Source organism: Phragmites australis, chromosome 6 (assembly GCF_958298935.1).
Source record: "Phragmites australis chromosome 6, lpPhrAust1.1, whole genome shotgun sequence".
NCBI classification, from domain to species: Eukaryota; Viridiplantae; Streptophyta; class Magnoliopsida; order Poales; family Poaceae; genus Phragmites; species Phragmites australis.
In genome coordinates, this window is record NC_084926.1 from 9428360 (window position 1) to 9440425 (window position 12066).

General features: G+C 45.0%; 1 pseudogene; it reads left to right on the forward strand.

The window, feature by feature from the left end:
* Positions 1 to 1664: 1664 nt before the first annotated feature.
* LOC133922922 (uncharacterized) overlaps positions 1665 to 12066 on the forward strand; it is a 33468-nt pseudogene continuing 23066 nt past the window's right edge.

Sequence of the window (12066 nt, forward strand, 5' to 3'; positions counted from 1 at the left end):
TCTTGGAGAACCACTCGATCCTCCGAAGCTTTGTGGGGTCAAACCTGTGGCAAGCCGACCTACGTCGAACCGTTGGGGTTGCAGCCTCTTGTTGAGGCTGCACTGGCAGGAGGAAGGCCAGCTCTGGCAGGACGAGAGCCAGCCCTGGCGCGTTGAACGGGGCCAAGACCCCGAGAATGGTGGTGGCAGCCGGTAGGGGAGTGTTTGGCAATGGCCCATGCTGAGCCTGGTCGAGGCACAGCTCCCCTGTTACGCGGGGCTACACTACGGCCAAAGCGAGCATGCCGCGAATAGCCTGGTAGTCCGATGCCAAGGAGGGCATGGACAACGGCGTAGGGGGCAGAACGACGTGGGATGATGGCAGGACCCGAAGAGTGCGAGTAAACACATCAGCCACTTTGACTATAGTTTGTATGATGGTTGTGCCATGAGAGCAGTCTGCTCGGTGGCCACCATAACCCGAATGCCCAGCCTACTGCACCGAAGGAGAATGAGGTGGAGGAGGACTGCTGGCAGAGGTGGCTTGAGGATGGCACTAAAGTTGGTGGCTCAAAGGACAAATAATTTTGCGTGTTGAAGCCAGATCGCTCGCTCAGCTACAGGTGTGGCTTCCCAAGCCTGAAGGAGGAGCATCAAGTTGCGCCTGTCCGTGCCGTGTGCTCCCCTGCATTGAAGACCTGAGCAACAAAAGAGGAAAAAGAGGCCTAAGCATATTAATAGATGCCATGACAAAGAGCGCGAAACCTGGTGGAGGTGCTGGCGATGACAACGAAAGGCCGACCAATGCACAGGTCTTTGTACCGACGGTCGACTTCATGGCGACACTTAGGGTCCTAGGTGCATCATTGGAGGGCATGGTCACCAACACGGAAGCGTCGATGCTAAGGAGGATGTTGTCCTTGGAGGCATCCTCATGGAGGCGGTTGTCCATGTTGAAGTCGACTGTGCTCGCCTGGCCTCTGTTGGACCAACCAAGAAGGCATCCGCGCTACACGGGGGCTATTCAGTGCAGGCCACTACCAGAGTGGGCGAGAAAAAGGTGGGGCCCCATTGTAGAAGGTTGGAGTACCCAAGACCTCTAGCCTAGGAGTGATGTGATGGCCGGGATCCCACCTGTCTAGGTGACGAGGCGAGCTTCACGTGCGATCCTTACAGATGTTGTCATTTGTGTTGAAGCTGTTCATGCCCGTCGAAGGAGGCAGCGCATCGTGGAGGCATTCATCCATGGATTCGCCCTCACTGAACATGGGCTGGCCAGCCTCGAACACCTTCATAGTGGGAGACAAGATGAGCAGGCCCTCATCACGGTTGGGGAAGGAGGCCGAGGCTTCCAGCTCAAGAGCACAGAGACTGCCCGAGTCATGACCGTGGCAGCCCCCATGGCGCCGTGGTGGGCTACACGTGTGCTCCCTTCGAGCGCGCCCACTCAGCCGCCCGCTCAGCCGCCCGCTCGGTCGCCTTCCACCACTAAGACCAGTCCCATGTCAGTCCCCATCTTCTTCATCACTATCCGATTCATCCCGACGGTGATGATGGGATCGAGACCATGGGTGGTCGTCGTTCATCGAATGGAGGCTCCCACTGCGGTGCTCACTGCGAGAGTGATGCGTGCCACGGGCTTCCCCTGGTGTGTCCCCAGAAGGTGGGTCAGCGAACGTCAGGACATGGTCATGGCCTGGCTCACCACCAATCTTCCTGCGGAACTAAGAAAACTTTTTTGCCAGTGGCCCTGCTATTGGCACAGAAGGATACTCATGAAGGAACACAGAGCACACAGAGAAGTCCTCAACGACGTCCAAGTGTATGAGGACCCAAAACTTAGTTCAGTATTGCCAGCGTTTGGAAGGTATCGTGGAGACCCGCAGGGAAGAAGCTCTGGACAAAAACTATTGCGTAAAAGTGAGCCAAATTACCTTCAGGATGTGGCTCGGATTCACCGTCCACGACCACAGGTTGATGATGCTGGTGTCGGCAAGGTGCAACATGTCAGATTTGATGTGTTCCAAGGAGCAGGTCCGTCCAATCACTCGCTCCACGATCTTGGGTGACCATGCATGGATAGGAATGCCCTTGAGGTAGAGCTGAACGCGAAAGAAGAAACCCGTATCCATGGCTTGGCTCAGGCTCTGCCATGGCTACAGGCATAGGTGCACCCCGTTGCACTTGATCACCCTCAAGTCCAGCGTGTTGGCACAATGGCTCTTGTGCTCAAACTTAATCAGGAAAGGCTCGGGGTAGTAATTGGAGATGGCAACTGAGAAACCAAGTGGATATGTACCTTGGTTTATATGTAATAAGTCATTGACAAAAAATGTATTGAGTTGAAAAACATTTGCAAAAGATCGACAAACTACTCAGGTTGAAAAACATTTTAACCTCAGATAAGATGTCATATGTTCATAAGGATTCGAGCAGCTGGCAGTCAGACTAGCGGTATGGCGGCGATCAGACTGTTGGCATGGAGAGAGTTTTGTGTTCTACCAGTCAGATCGGGGCCCTGGGCAGTCAGACCGCATGGTCTAGCGGTCAGACCACGTGGTATGACTGTCTGATCGCCAAACAACGCGGTCTAACTGTGGTGGTCTGACTCCTAACTACGGAGTTTGGCTGAGGTTTTGACCTACAACCGGTGGTCAGATCGGTTTGAGCGGTGGTCATACCGCGAGTCTCTGCTAGCAGCACCTTGGCTAGGTCATCGTTGAAGTGCTCTAGGAGACTAGTGGAGTGCTTCTAGGGTGATTTGGACGACATTCACCGAACAAACTTGTAAATCTCTATGGATAGGATCTAGGCTAGGGTGGAGCTCGAGTCTAAATGGATGGGGACCGATTAGGGCTCGGGACCGATGGGAAAATGGTAGGAGATATCTCACCTTAGTATAGAGAAGTTTTCTATTGGAGGAGATCACTCCGGGAAAGCTTCGATTTGGAGATTGGGCTTTAGGGTGGTGTACAAGCTTGGGGTGGATGAATGCACGTAGAAACTCCTCCAGCAAAGAGGAGGAAGGGGATGAGCTTGGGGAACCCTTCAGAAAGCTTAGAGGAGCCTCTCCCATCAATCTTCGGTCGTCAGAGCCGTCTTCTCCCTTCTCTCCCTCGGTTCGTGTGAAGAGAGTGAGTGAGAATGAGAAGGAAGTGAGAGAGATATTGGTCGATGGCTTAAGTGGAAAGCCATTGTGCGTTGGCGGTCAGACCAGCAGTGATGCGATTGGACCGCTAGGGGAGGATCTTTTCCCAATTTCTTCCAAGGGTCTAGGGTCTTTCTAACCATCTCCAAACTATTTCTACTTAAAATAAATGGTGGAAACGCGCATAGACTCAAGACACATATTTTTGAAATTAAAATATGATTTTAAGACGCCATAATGATTATACATACTTAATTATGTGATTAACGCCTTGGGATGTGACAAACCTCCCCCCCCTTATAAAGAAGCTTGTCCCATGATTCAGAAAACTCAGGGAGAAGGTGACGGTGATCAAATTCATTAGAACATTCCATAATTGGAAAAGAATTATGTCGGTTTTCATCAACAGGACGATAAGACGACCATTGGACCTTCACGTGCACTTGCGGTCAGACCACAACTAAGCTTGGTCAGACCACGACACGGTTGGACTGCGAGTATGACGGTTAGAACACAAATCATACAGAGAGTTTTGGGCTCCAACAGTTAGACCGCGAGCCTTGGGTGGTCAGACCGTCCGGGAACAGAGAGTAAAATGAGTTTTGAATGCTTCTGGCGGTCAGACCGGTAGAAGCACAGTTGGACCTCCAAGAGTGTATTTTCTAAGCAGGTTCCTTTGGGAAATAAGTTTTTTATAAACATGATAATGAACTACATACATGTGAGATGCTCAACATATGCATAATTGAAACAATACTCACAAGTTTTCAAAAAGACCAGGAAACTCGTAGCAGATTCGATCCTCACGCTCCCAAGTAGCATCATCTTCTGAGTGATTTCTCCATTGCACTTTAATGAACTTGATAGAGTGATGTCGGGTCTTGCGTTCCGCTTCATCCAAAATCCGTATGGGTCTCTCGCAATAAGAGAGATCTGGCTGCAAATCTTGGTTTGCAACGTCAATGACTTCAGTTGGGACTCGAAGACATTTCTTTAATTGCGAGATGTGGAACACATTGTGAAGGGCGGAGAGGGATGGAGGTATGTCCAAATGATAGGCCACCTCTCCTTGCCGAGCAATGATTTGGAAAGGTCCCATATATCGAAGTGCTAACTTCCCTCTGACTTGAAAGCTTCGAATCCCCTTGAGAGGATATACCTTGAGATAGACAAAAAAAAAATCCCCAATAGCGAACATAAGTTCTCATCGACGGCGATCCACATAGCTCTTCTGACGAGATTGAGCCGTGAGAAGACACTTGCGAATGGTAAGAACATGTTTTTCAGCATCTTTGACCAAATCCGAGCCTAGAAAAGCTCTTTCGCTGGACTCTGATCAATTCAACGGAGTTTGGCACCTTCGGCCATAGAGAGCTTCGAATTGTGATATTTTAATGCTCGATTGGTAACTGTTGTTGAAGGAGAACAAGCTCGCAACATGTCTTCTAGGATTTGATTCACCCTCTCTGTTTGATTCACCCTCTCGAGGGTTTGAAGATGGAAGAGTTTGGTTTCCATGGCTTCATAAAGACTCTTCCAGAAATGAGAGGTGAACTGGGTGTCTCTATTGGAGACGATCTTCTTCGGCCATGAAGGCAAACAACTCGAGTGAGGTATAGCTCCACATACTGCTTGACCGAGTACGTAGTCTTGACAGAAAAGAAATGAGCTAACTTAGTCAATCGGTCCACAATAACCTAGATCGAGTCACACCCTCGAGAGGTCTTAGGTAATCCGGTAATAAAATCCATATAGATCTCCTCTCACTTCCAGGAGAGAATAGGTAATGACTGGAGCGTACTAGCTGACTTGAGATGTTCGGCCTTCACTCTCCGTCAAACATCACACTTAGCTACATATTGAGTGATTTCACGTTTTATGTGGGTCCACCAAAATCTTGACTTAAGATCTTGGTATATCTTGATACTCCTTGGATGAATTACTTTTAGCACTTTGGTGGCTTGGATGTCTTCTCAATTATCTATAAGCTTCGCTGGACTCCAGCACACTCAAATGGCCGAGTGAGGGGTATTTATAGGCTCAACCCCGTAAACTAACCGTTGCTTCAATGGCTCCAACCAACCGTGAACACCGAATGATCCGGTGTCAATAGCAGTACCAACAACGGACCATCCTATGTGTACAACAGTACAAAATAGCTGTTGGAACTCCACTCAAACCCATTTATCAACACTGGATATTTCGATGTAATCTTCAACTACATCATCGAATCATCCGTTGTGTATACTCACTACAACACATGTGGTGTGTAGAGACATTATTTTGTTTTCTAGAGACATTCTATGTTGTCTCTGCATAGTCGTAGACACATTGTCTAATGTGTTATAGAGGTGTCACTACATGCAGTGTCTCTTTGAATGAAGAGGTAATTTGATAAATGTTAATATGTTACATAAGATATTTGGTAGAAACACAATATTGTCTCTATATGCTAGAATTATATTATAAAAATGTGATACCTTTGTAGTGACCAATCCTCAAACTCAAGACCACATGCAATCACAAGTATATGGCATAATCTCTATTAGTTAGCCAACTCAACTTCACATCATTTCTTGCTTAAATGTATGATATAGTTGTTATAAGTAGTTCACTACATACCTCAAACATCAAAATAGTGTCTCTTGAATATTAAAAGCAGTGTCTCAAATTATGTCTCTACGACATTATGTCACAAATCACATGGTGTCTTTACAAAAGTGTCTCTACATGAGGTTTGTTGTAGTGACTTGAGCCTAACCGAGCCACTTCTCACTATTTGATTGTTCAGTGTGTATAACCCCTCTGATTATCGAAACATCCGGTGTGTACAACTTCTCACACCTCTAAAAACCTTCTAGAAAATCCTCCATTGAAGCCTCCAGTGTATTCTTCTCATCATCGCTAGACCATCCAGTGAGTTCAAAACTCTTCTGCACTGAATAACTTGCTCCTGGAAAATACTGTGGTGTGCATTTCTCCTTAACATCGAATCATCCGGTGTGTTGAATTGCATAACATCTTCTAAGACAAAATGCTCTGGTGTGTGCACCAATTAGAGCACCGACCATCCCTGAGGTATTCACTTTTCTTCTCTAAGTCAAACACTTCACTGAGCACTGAACCATCTGATGAGTTCTTCTTTCTGAGCATCGGATCATCCGATGAGTGTATTTTTTTTTGAACTCGTCAATTCAACTATTCTTGAGTTTGGTTTCGATGGTTTCTTCATATATTACATTCATGATACCTACTAAGACATATACTTAATAAACATGTTAATCTCATTAACTATGTTATTATTAATTACTAAAATCACATATATACTCTAAGAGAACAATATTCGCTACACTAGCGGAATGGTGCCCCGCGCGCACACAATCACTGCCGTCGTCTAGGTAGGAAAAGTGCATGGCACCTTGCATCATTTCACACATCGAATGCGTGTCTCGGACATGAGAGCCCATTGCATCCATTACTTCGAAAAAAAAACTCCCATCGTGGCAATGCAAACCCCAGGCACTTGGAGGAATCTTGACTAAGATTGTGGCTTTAGAGAAGCTCATAATGCATGCGCATTCCTACAAATCCATATAGGTACGGATTGCCCAAATGCAATTGTCCGGTACAACAAACATACCCATACACATATGTTCCTCTATTTATTTTGTTGCCCTGGCTCTACGAGAGAACTGGACCACTAAAGTCGTTCACTGTGCACTGTTGCTCCTAACCCAATGATATGTCTGGTCACCTACGCTACGATTGAGAGGCTATCAGGCTACCAAGAGAATAATTCTAGGGTTTCCTGCTTCTCCTCCCCTTTTGAGGTGATGCCTGCAACTTCATAATTGTCCTCCGCATACCCTAACCATTCCACCATCATCTTGCTCGTTGGTTGGTAAGGCAAGGTGGAAGAGGATGGGACTGAGGACGACGCAAATCTGCTGCAGTGCCATCGAGTGTTGCCGCACAGCACACAGTGAGTCAGTGACACGGTACAAATGCTATAGATCATGCAATATTGCTAGCCACTACAACAGAAAACAAGGGGTGAGATATTCCTGGTGCTGTAGGTGTATTTCTTACAGGGATCACAGGAATGTCAAGGCCCAGCTAGAAAAAAGAAAAAGAGATCGAGTAGTGCAAATTTTCAATATGGAATAGAGTACATATATGGCTATTCCATAGTGGCAAAATATTTTTTCCTCAAATATAAATCTTACAAATTTAAAGTACGAAATCGGCTAACTAAAAAGAACTCTAGAGTGAGGCCAGAGTCTACTACGAGACCCTAACTATACCCCATCAATCTTGGCATTAAGGCTCGTAATTTTGTCCCCCGAAGCGCATTCCAGATATACTCTGGCAAGGTCAATGACACTACACAAAAAGTGTTGCTTTTGCAGATCAGGTCTCACATTTCTCAGACCACACCCACTTTGTGAAAAGAAGAGAAGAGAGCCCGGCAAAAAGAAACGGAATGTGGATTTAGTATTGTCCATATATGATCGATGTACTATCCACTGGATTTTAGATGTATGTAAGTACCAGTATAAAGTCATGTTCCGTGCATTGGACCAAATCAGAATAAGACGCATATACAACTCAAAGCAAGTCCAATATCAAAAAAAAGTTATAACTTATCGTCATTGATCGTCATCATCACCGTCTTATTTTTTGTTTCCCACGGAACTCGGAAGTGCCTAGCATAAAAGAACATATATATATATATATATAGCTACGAAATTTATTTACAAATGACAACGTTTATATATGTGCCATGGATTTGCATGGTCCACTCAGATACACGTACAATTTTGGTATGAGCGAGCGAGTAAGAAATTGACTTGCATCTATGGCTAAGCATGCAATCATTAACTGGCACTCTCTAGACAATGTTGATCCTTTCAAATGAAAAAAGGCATATGGAGTTGCACCATATTGGCAGTACCCATCAAATCAGAACAGTAAATTGCAGATAGGGTTATATAAAGAGCATTGTACCCGTCTTCGACCTACTTGAAACTATATATAAATAGGGACGGCACTATGCCACTATGAGTATGACCCACTACAGTAGTTCACCGGTATAAACCCACGCTGGGAAATCAATCTCTAATTATTAATTTCGTTTTAAGATCGATTATTCTAACCTGAAAGAACTAAATAACAACCAAATATATAGTATTAACTCGTCCTCAAAATGAAGAGTCTAACTCATTGTACATGGCATACTAGGTTATATGTTATGTGGTACCAATAAGCAAACTCAGTGCGTGTTTGGTTGGTGTTCAAAGATTACCACACTTTTTGGTCATAAGTGTGGCGCATCATAATTTATGTAGTGAATAAAATGTTCGCCACAACTATAACAATAATTGGCAAGAAAATGAGTCACTGACAAATGAATTTCACTAGTGAAAAAGTTTGACACGTTAAAAATATGGTAGCTAACCAAACACTGACTATTGTTAGTCAAACCTATCTACTAAGCTGTGGCAAACTGTAGCCACGAACCAAGCAGACCCTCCGACATATGCGTCAGCAAGTTTTGCCATACTTAAAATATTACAATTGGTCCAGTGATAATACATCGAGGCATCGATCGAGCTGGTTATACGCTACAGGAATTTCAGGCTCGCATGATCATGTGTACCAGGCATTGAGCGTCATATTATATATTTTGAGTTCTGACACAGACAAAACGGATGGAAATCATTGCACCCACTATATATGCATTCTGTGCGTACTAACACTAGTTGATTTTTTTTTCTTAAATTAGCACAGCGCAACAAGCTAGTTAACTACTCCTACTTTGTTAAGAACTTAAGACACAGTACATACCGTCAGAGTGCATCGATCACTGCATCTTGAACTAACGGTTTTGATATACAGTAGCATAGATATGTTCGAGAGCATATTTTGTTAAGAACTTAAGACACTGCCATGTCGCTCGATATGTTCGAGAGCATCTTTGAGGGCCAGACTAGAAAGCAGAATCGTAGTACACGATCTTGCGAGATTCCATATCATATGCTCGACACTGACCCAGCTGACTAATTGTACGCGTACGTACAGCAAATTGCCAAACGCGCCGTTATTCTCTCGCCAATCGTCCTCCAACCGCAACTGGCGCGTCGACGTCAGTCGCAAGAAATCCACAGTTGCGCACAAGGCAAATCGAGCTACATGCATGGCATGGAGCACCACTGAGCACTCCATATAGAAAGCAAATTATACAAAATCGGATCTCACAAGTAGATCATTGTCTTTGTGTGACATGCGTTTTTTATCATGTCTGTACACACACGCACGATTTGTTAGATGTAAAGTGTATGACACAGATAAAGATCTAATCTTTTATCCGAAAGTCTCACAAAATTTATTTTTTCCTCCGTATATGGGTGGCGCTTGTGTCGCGACGCCCTGGCAATCACGTAATCGGTGTTGGTGCGCGAAGGGCTCAATAGCTAGTTGCGCTCAAACATGTCGGCTCTCGATTGCGTCCAAAGATCATTGGCCGCGATCGCGAGAAGGACGGGCGGCCGCGCTGACGCTGATTCGGACGGCTGGATTGTTTTGTAGCATTTGGACGGACGAGCGTCTAGGTCCGGATCGAGGAGGTTCGATGGCTACATCCAGTACGCGCTCCGCGTCGCGACGCAGACTTGGCAGTCCGCCCGGACGCGCGTACATCTCGCTCGTCGCGATCGTTTGGGCTGGATCTTCCCTACATGAGGCCGAGCGATGGGGATTAACTGAAAGCGCGCGACGTTTTAATGGAGTGGTATACTGTGGTAGAGTTCTATGTGCAAGTGAACGGATTGTGCTGCAAGATTTTCACTAGCATTTGTTCTTAGGATGATGGGTGGGGTCCACGAGGGACATGGCACGGTTAGATACGCGCATGTCAGCACGGGCGTACGATGTGCAGGGAATTTCTACAGTTTGTCTGACTGTTCGTACGGAATAACCGGGGGTGATGGGTTTGGTTCCGCTCATGCTTACTGGTCACGGTCTTCGACAGGTTTACAAATTTGATAGATCCTAAAAACTGTTCGGAGTTGATAACTGTAGTAATTTGGTAAAATTCGGTAAAAACCAATTAAATTTTGTTAAATTTAAGTTTAATCGATAACCGCTTAATTTATAATACGATATGAACTAAATTAGCTTTTCACGATAACTTAAATAGTTACCCTCGCAGCGCCAGTGCCCAGTGGCTCAAGGACCACCGAGGAACAGCGAAAAGAAAAGCAACAGCGACTTAGCTAGGCATTGGACCACCCCACCAAAATCGGGGGATGGAGTGGCGCCTTGAATGTTCTTCGGACGTTTGGTAGATGCGCGCTGTATCGCTGTTTGGAGTGTATTTTCGCCAGGTCTATACAAGTGTTTGCATCTGAGATTTTGAGCTCGAATCGGTGCTTAATTTATCATTAAGGTCACTGCAATGCAGTGTAACTGAGCAGCGTACGCCCTTGTGCAAACGCAGCTCGCAGGCCAAAGCGCGATGAGTGTGACGAGTCGCGTACGGCAGGGAATGCCTGACTACCGTGTGACCTTTCCAGTGGCAGTGGATTGTGGTCCCTCCCCGGCGCGGCCAACCAGCCGAACGCGACCCGACCATTTCGCCTATCGTCCCATCTACAACCCACCACCACTATCTCGATTACCACGCCGGAGACAGCTCACGTGGGCCGTGGCTACATAGCTCGGCCCGAACTCCATCACCGGCGGGCCGTCCGTCGTCACCACGTTTCTTTGCCTCGGCTAGCTGCCCCGCCTCGCCTAGTTCCGCGCGCCCGGCCGTCCCCCCTGCCGCGCCCGGCGCCTGTCGGCCACCTGCCGCCCATGCAGGGTGCAGGCTGGGCCATCCGCGCAGTGGCATGCACGGTCGGTGAACACGGAATTTTTTTATTTATATATTTTTATGTTTTAATATTTGTAAAATTACACCTTCGTTTCAATTTAAAATTGCAAGAATAGTCTATCGCCGTTCATTATCGGACGAGACCTTATGGACCAATTGCTTAGAAGATTAAAAAATTCAAAAACACCGCCAGACAATATGTCACCTGTCCAGCGTACAAGATAATTAAAAAATTCGAAAAGACAATGTATCGCTCGCTAAACAGGTGAAACCTTGTTCTCCCCTATTCAGCGAGCGGGGTCATGTTTGCTTGGCTTCACTCTATACGTGCTTCCTTGCTTGTATACGTTTGTACGTGTGTCTTTATTTTTTTATTTAACTTTTGATTTTATCTAGAAGTATAAGGGTGGTCTAAAAATTAAATAAACATTTTTATAAGCAAACTAGAGCTCATGAACAACCTATTTTAATTGGTTTGATTCAAAAAGCCTAAGTTAATATTTAATTAAAATTCTCCAAATAAGTCTACTTTTATAATTTCTAGCAATTTTTAATGCCTCAAATAAATTCCCAAAAATTAGGAAAATTTCACTAATATTCTTCTTATGTGATGTACTATACTAATTTCTAAAAATATTTTCAACACTAGATTATTTGGTGAAAAAGTGAGTTTCTTCGTAGTGCTACATTTATATGCATTTTTATCATTTCATGTAATATTCTCTTTTTAATTTAATTTGAATTCAAATAAATTCAAACATGCGCAAATTCATCCAAATGCTGCATAATCAAGGGGTAAATTGTGGCGAATGTCTATGATGTCACAAATGCGAACTGATGTGTAGAATAATTTAACTATGTGCAGTATCTTGTTATCACATAGGTAGTTCTTTGAGCAACACCAAACTCCTTGACATATCAAGTAACATGATGTAAGTCTAAAACATGGAGAAGATGTGTGCTAGTGCTCATTACTTTCTGCCACTAGGTAATAGGAACATGAAGTTTTCATTTTAAAAATAGGCATAGTGTGTCGATGATTCATTTAGCAATATAGGACATG